Source organism: Cherax quadricarinatus, chromosome 54, assembly GCF_038502225.1.
Source record: "Cherax quadricarinatus isolate ZL_2023a chromosome 54, ASM3850222v1, whole genome shotgun sequence".
Classification (NCBI taxonomy): Eukaryota; Metazoa; Arthropoda; class Malacostraca; order Decapoda; family Parastacidae; genus Cherax; species Cherax quadricarinatus.
In genome coordinates this window covers 20,930,493-20,936,492 of record NC_091345.1, presented here as the reverse complement: position 1 = coordinate 20,936,492, position 6,000 = coordinate 20,930,493, and the positions used below count along the sequence as shown (strand labels likewise).

General features: G+C 44.5%; 1 protein-coding gene across 9 annotated transcripts in view; it reads left to right on the top strand.

Moving 5' to 3' along the window:
• The window catches only part of LOC128699201 (adenosylhomocysteinase-like 1), a 562,478-nt gene that overhangs the window by 422,461 nt on the left and 134,017 nt on the right, over positions 1–6,000 (top strand). For 2 of the 9 annotated variants that reach the window (XM_053791786.2, XM_070096727.1), the window contains exon 1: positions 1,539–1,685. The exons of 6 other annotated variants lie outside the window; for them this stretch is intronic. The gene's annotated coding sequence lies outside the window, so the exon portion shown is untranslated. Of the gene's footprint in view, positions 1–1,538; positions 1,686–6,000 lie in introns of those variants that run through there. One more of the 9 variants, XM_053791788.2, reaches the window with a different exon arrangement.

Below are 6,000 nucleotides of genomic sequence, written 5' to 3'. Positions count from 1 at the left end.
TACACTCCCTGGCTGTAGCAGGTACTGAGACTACACTCCCTGGCTGTAGCAGGTACTGAGACTACACTCCCTGGCTGTAGCAGGTACTGAGACTACACTCCCAGGGTGTAGCAGGTACTGAGACTACACTCCCTGGCTGTAGCAGGTACTGAGACTACACTCCCTGGCTGTAGCAGGTACTGAGACTACACTCCCTGGCTGTAGCAGGTACTGAGACTACACTCCCTGGCTGTAGCAGGTACTGAGACTACACTCCCTGGCTGTAGCAGGTACTGAGACTACACTCCCTGGCTGTAGCAGGTACTGAGACTACACTCCCAGGGTGTAGCAGGTACTGAGACTACACTCCCTGGCTGTAGCAGGTACTGAGACTACACTCCCTGGCTGTAGCAGGTACTGAGACAACACTCCCTGGCTGTAGCAGGTACTGAGACAACACTCCCTGGCTGTAGCAGGTACTGAGACAACATTGGCGTCATTATGGCTTCATAGTAACGTTTTCGCCACCAGACATGAATACCTGAATACCTAAAATAAGGATTAAAGTAAGCTATCGTCATATATACACCGAGAGAAATACACATTTCAATGTATATATAGTGTCACTGAGAGAAATACATCTCTCAGTGTGTATATTCCGTCACTGAGAGTAATAAACCACTCAATGTATATATTCCGTCACCGAGAGTAATACACCTCTCAATGTATATATTGTATTTCTGGTCACTGTTTGTTGCTTAAATTTCTTTTATGGAAGCTTGGAGCCGTACATGAAGTCGAGAATCTCTCACATGTACAGTAAGATTCCAACTTTATTTGCAGACGTTTTAAATTTTACATCTGGAAGGTTCGAGCTTTACTTCTAGAAGCTTCGAATCTTTGTGTGTAATATTGCAACACCACCTGTATAAACTTGAGCCCCCCTACCCTCTTTCCCCTTCTCCCATAACTGGAGAGTATGAGCCTCACATTACGGAAGCTTTGTTCGTTATATGTACAAATTTTGAAACTTGACTGTGGAAGATTTAAAGCTTAACTGTGGAAGGTTGGGACACAGATTGTGATGATATGGAAGCTTGCCATTATTGCGTACGTGTGAAGGAGTGTGTGATACTCATCCCGTGGGAGGGAAGGAGTCGAGGCTGAAGGAAGAGAGGTGAGGCAAGAATAAGAGGATGAGACTGGAAAGAGATTGAAAGGGAGAAGATGAGAACAAGCGGCAAGCAAGGATAAAGAGAGGGGAAGGAGAAATGGAAGTAATATGATACAAGGGGAGACACAAGATTGAAAAAAAAAGACGAAGAGGAAAGGGTTAAACGATAAGCAAGGGAAAGGAAGGGGGACCAGCATGGACAAGGAGGCAAAAAAAAAAAATAGGAAGGAGAAAGAGTCTGAGAAGAATGGAAAGGAAACAGATTAGGGCAGGATTGGGAGTGGGGAGAATAGATGTGGTAAGGGAGGCAGGGTGGATTGACGGAGTTTGAGGCGAGTAGACGGGGGAGAGAGGCAGGGAGGGAAGGAGGGAGGAGTTGAATGATAATACTTCCTGAGCTCTGTGCCTCTTCAGGACAGTTGACTGCTGCTGCCCTCCACTGAGACACAACACCTGTCTCTCACCTCTCTCACCACCAGCTGCCTCGCACTCCACACGTCTCTCACCAGAATCTCCTGACACAGTGTACATTGTATGATCTGCCCATAGACTTGTTAATAGTGAACATTGTGTAGTTTACACAGAACATTGTAAATACTGTATAGTTGACACAGAACATTGTAAACATGGTGTAGTTTACACAGAACATTGTAAACATGGTGTAGTTTACACAGAACATTGTAAACAGTGCTGTGATACAACGTTGTTAGCACTATACTCGTGTGCGTCTTACTATTATCGACCTTGTGATCATCTTGTGTTGAATGTAACGTTGTATGTTGTTGATATTGCTTTATGTTGCCAGTATTGTTGTGTTGCGGGTACTGTTGTGTTGAAGATAACATGTGTTGTGGGTACTGTTGTGTTGAAGATAACATGTGTTGTGGGTACTGTTGTGTTGAAGATAACATGTGTTGTGGGTACTGTTGTGTTGAAGATAACATGTGTTGTGGGTACTGTTGTGTTGAAGATAACATGTGTTGTGGGTACTGTTGTGTTGAAGATAACATGTGTTGTGGGTACTGTTGTGTTGAAGATAACATGTGTTGTGGGTACTGTTGTGTTGAAGATAACATGTGTTGTGGGTACTGTTGTGTTGAAGATAACATGTGTTGTGGGTACTGTTGTGTTGAAGATAACATGTGTTGTGGGTACTGTTGTGTTGAAGATAACATGTGTTACGGGTACAGTGAGGTTGAGGGTAACATTGTGTTGTGGGTACTGAGTGTGTCTCAAAACTCCAGACCATCGCGTTAGGATGTCTGGAATTTTGAGACTCTGATTGCGGGTTCTAACCTCGCCTTGTGTTGAAGATAACATGTGTTACGGGTACCTGGAGGTTACCTGGATGTTATTCCGGGGATCAACGCCCCCGCGGCCCGGTCCATGACCAGGCCTCCCGATGGATCAGGGCCTGATCAACTAGGCTGTTACTGCTGGCCGCACGCAGTCCAACGTACGAGCCACAGCCCGGCTGATCCGGCACTGACTTTAGGTATCTGTCCAGCTCTCTCTTGAAGGCAGCCAGGGGTTTATTGGCAATTCCCCTAATGCTTGATGGGAGGCTGTTAAACAGTTTTGGGCCCCGGACACTTATGGTGTTTTCCCTTAGTGTACCAATGGCGCCCCTACTTTTTATTGGGGGCATTTTGCATCGCCTGCCCAGTCTTTTACTTTCGTAGGGAGTGATTTATGTGTGCAGATTTGGGACCATTCCTTCAAGATTTTCCAAGTGTAGATTATGATATATCTCTCCCTCCTGCGTTCCAACGAGTACAAGTCAAGTGCTTCCAAGCGTTCCCAGTAGTTAAGGTGCTTGACAGAACTTACACGTGCAGTAAAGGATCTCTGTACACTCTCTAGATCTGCGATTTCACCTGCTTTGAATGGAGATGTTAATGTACAGCAGTATTCCAGCCTAGAGAGAACAAGTGATTTGAAAAGGATCATCATGGGCTTGGCATCTCTCGTTTTGAAAGTTCTCATTATCCATCCTATCATTTTCTTTGCACGTGCGATCGTGGCACTGTTGTGATCCTTGAAAGTGAGATCCTCAGACATTACTACTCCCAGGTCCCTTACATTAGTTTTCCGCTCTATTGTATGGCCGGAGTCAGTAGTATACTCTGTTCTAGTTATTATCTCCTCCAGTTTTCCATAACGGAGTAGTTGGAATTTGTCCTCATTGAACATCATATTGTTTACCGTTGCCCATTGGAAAACTTTGTTTATATCTTCTTGGAGATTAACCGCGTCCTCAGCAGATGACAGCCTCATGCAGATCCTAGTATCATCCGCAAAGGATGATACGGTGCTGTGGTGTATATCTCTGTTTATGTCTGATATGAGGATAAGGAATAAGATGGGGGCGAGTACTGTGCCTTGTGGAACGGAGCTCTTCACTTGGCAGCCTCCGATTTAACTCTGTTGACCACTACTCTTTGTGTTCGATTTGTTATGAAGTTGAAGATCCATCTCCCCACTTTCCCAGTTATTCCTTTAGCACGTATTTTATGGGCTATTACGCCATGATCGCATTTGTCAAATGCTTTTGCAAAGTCTGTGTATATTACATCTGCATTCTGATTTTCTTCCAGTGCATCCAAGGCCATGTCATAGTGATCCAGTAGTTGTGAGAGGCAGGAGCGACTTGCCCTGAACCCATGTTGCCCTGGATTGTGCAGATTTTGGGAATCCAGGTGATTTGCAATCCTGCTTCTTAGCACTCTTTCAAAGATTTTTATGATGTGGGACGTCAGAGCTATTGGTCTATAGTTCTTAGCTAATGCTTTGCTGCCACCTTTATGGAGTGGGGCTATATCCGTTGTTTTAAGTGACTGTGGAATTTCACCCATGTCCAAGCTCCTCCTCCATAGTGTACTTAGGGCACGCGAGAGGGGTTTCTTGCAGTTCTTAATGAAAACAGAGTTCCATGAGTCTGGGCCCGGGGCTGAGTGCATAGGCATGTTGTCAATGGCTTTTTCGAAATCTATCGGAGTTAGGGTAATGTCGGAAATCTGGCATACATTTATGGAGTTTTGAGGCTCATTCATGAAGAAATCATTTGGGTCGTCGATCCTCAGACCGATTAGTGGTTCACTAAACACAGAGTCGTACTGGGATTTCAATATTTCACTCATTTCCTTGTTGTCATCTGTGTAAGTCCCATCCTGTCTGAGTAAGGGCCCGATACTAGATGTGGTATTTGCCTTGTTTTTGGCATATGAAAAGAAATATTTTGAATTTCTTTCAATTTCACTAATAGCTTAAGCTCCTCCTGCCTCTCCTGGTTCCTGTAAGAGTCATTTAGCTTAAGTTCGATAGTTTCCACTTCCCTGGCCAGCGCCTCCTTTCGTGTATCAGATGTTCTAGCACTCCTGAGGAGCTCAGTGACTCTTCGTCGTCTTCTGTAGAGGGAGCGTCTTTTTCTCTCCAGTTTACTCCTGCTCTTCTTCTTTCTTAGAGGAATATGCCTAGAGCATGCTTCGGCTACCAGGAAGTTGATCCTTTCAAGGCACTGGTTTGGATCCATGTCATTTAAGACATCTTCCCAACATGTTTCGTTTAGGACATGGTTTACCTGGTCCCAGTTGATGTTCTTGTTGTTGAAGTTGTATTTTGTGAAGACACCTTCACAGGTACATGCATTCTGCTGATCAGGACCCCTATGCATGTACGTCTGGACTTCGATTAGGTTGTGATCGGAATTAGTTGTTTTTGATATTCTTATGTCTCTTATCAGGTCCTCATTATTTGTGAAGATAAGGTCAAGTGTGTTTTCTACTCTTGTTGGCTCCACTATCTGCTGGCTTAAGGTGTGTTTTTCGCAGAGACTTAGTAGCTCATGTGTGTGTGACCTTTCATCTGCGCTACCTCCGGGGATTGTTTCAGCTATAACATTATTTGCTACATTCTTCCATTTTGTATGCCTTAGGTTGAAATCACCAAGCAGTAAGATGTTTGGGGATGGAGCTGGAAGGTTTTCCAAACAGTAATCAATTTTCAGTAGCTGTTCCTTGAACTGTTGTGAGGTTGCATCTGGTGGCTTGTATACAACCACAATGACTAGGTTTTGGTTCTCGATCTTTATTGATAGAACTTCAACTACCTCATTTGTGGTGTTCAGCAACTTCGTGCAGATAAGGGACTCTTTGACATACAGGCCAACCCCCCCCCTTGTTGCCTGTTTTTTTCTGTCGCATCTAAAAAGGTTGTAACCACTTATCCATATTTCACTGTCAAAGTGATCTTTTGTGCGAGTCTCTGTGAAGGCTGCAAACATTGCATTAGACTCCTCTAGAAGTCCACTGATAAAAGGTATTTTGTTGTTGGTGGATGGCTTAAGGCCCTGTATATTAGCAAATATGAACGAGGTTGTATTCTGTGTTTGTTGGGGGGATTTTGTTATTGGCATCAGTAGGTGGTACAGTGAGGTTGAAGGTAACGTTGTGTTGTGGGTACTGTTGTGTTGAAGATAACATGTGTTACGGGTACAGTGAGGTTGAAGGTAACATTGTGTTGCGGGTGCTGTTGTACGAGTTATGACTAATACTGTTAGTTACCATTTTCGCAAAGAGACTTGTCGGTAAGACACTTGGCCTGTCCGGTGTGTGTGTGTGTACTCACTTATTTGTGGAGTCGGGGGTCGATTCATGGCTCCTGGCCCCGCCTCTTTACTGTCCGCTACTAGGTCCACTCCTAGGTCCACTCCCTGCTCCATGAGCGTTATCATACCTCTCCTTAAAGCTATGTATGGTACCTGCCTCTACTACATCACTCTCCAGACTGTTCCACGGCCTGACAACTCTTTGAAGAAGTACTTCCTAACATCCTTGTGACTCATCTAA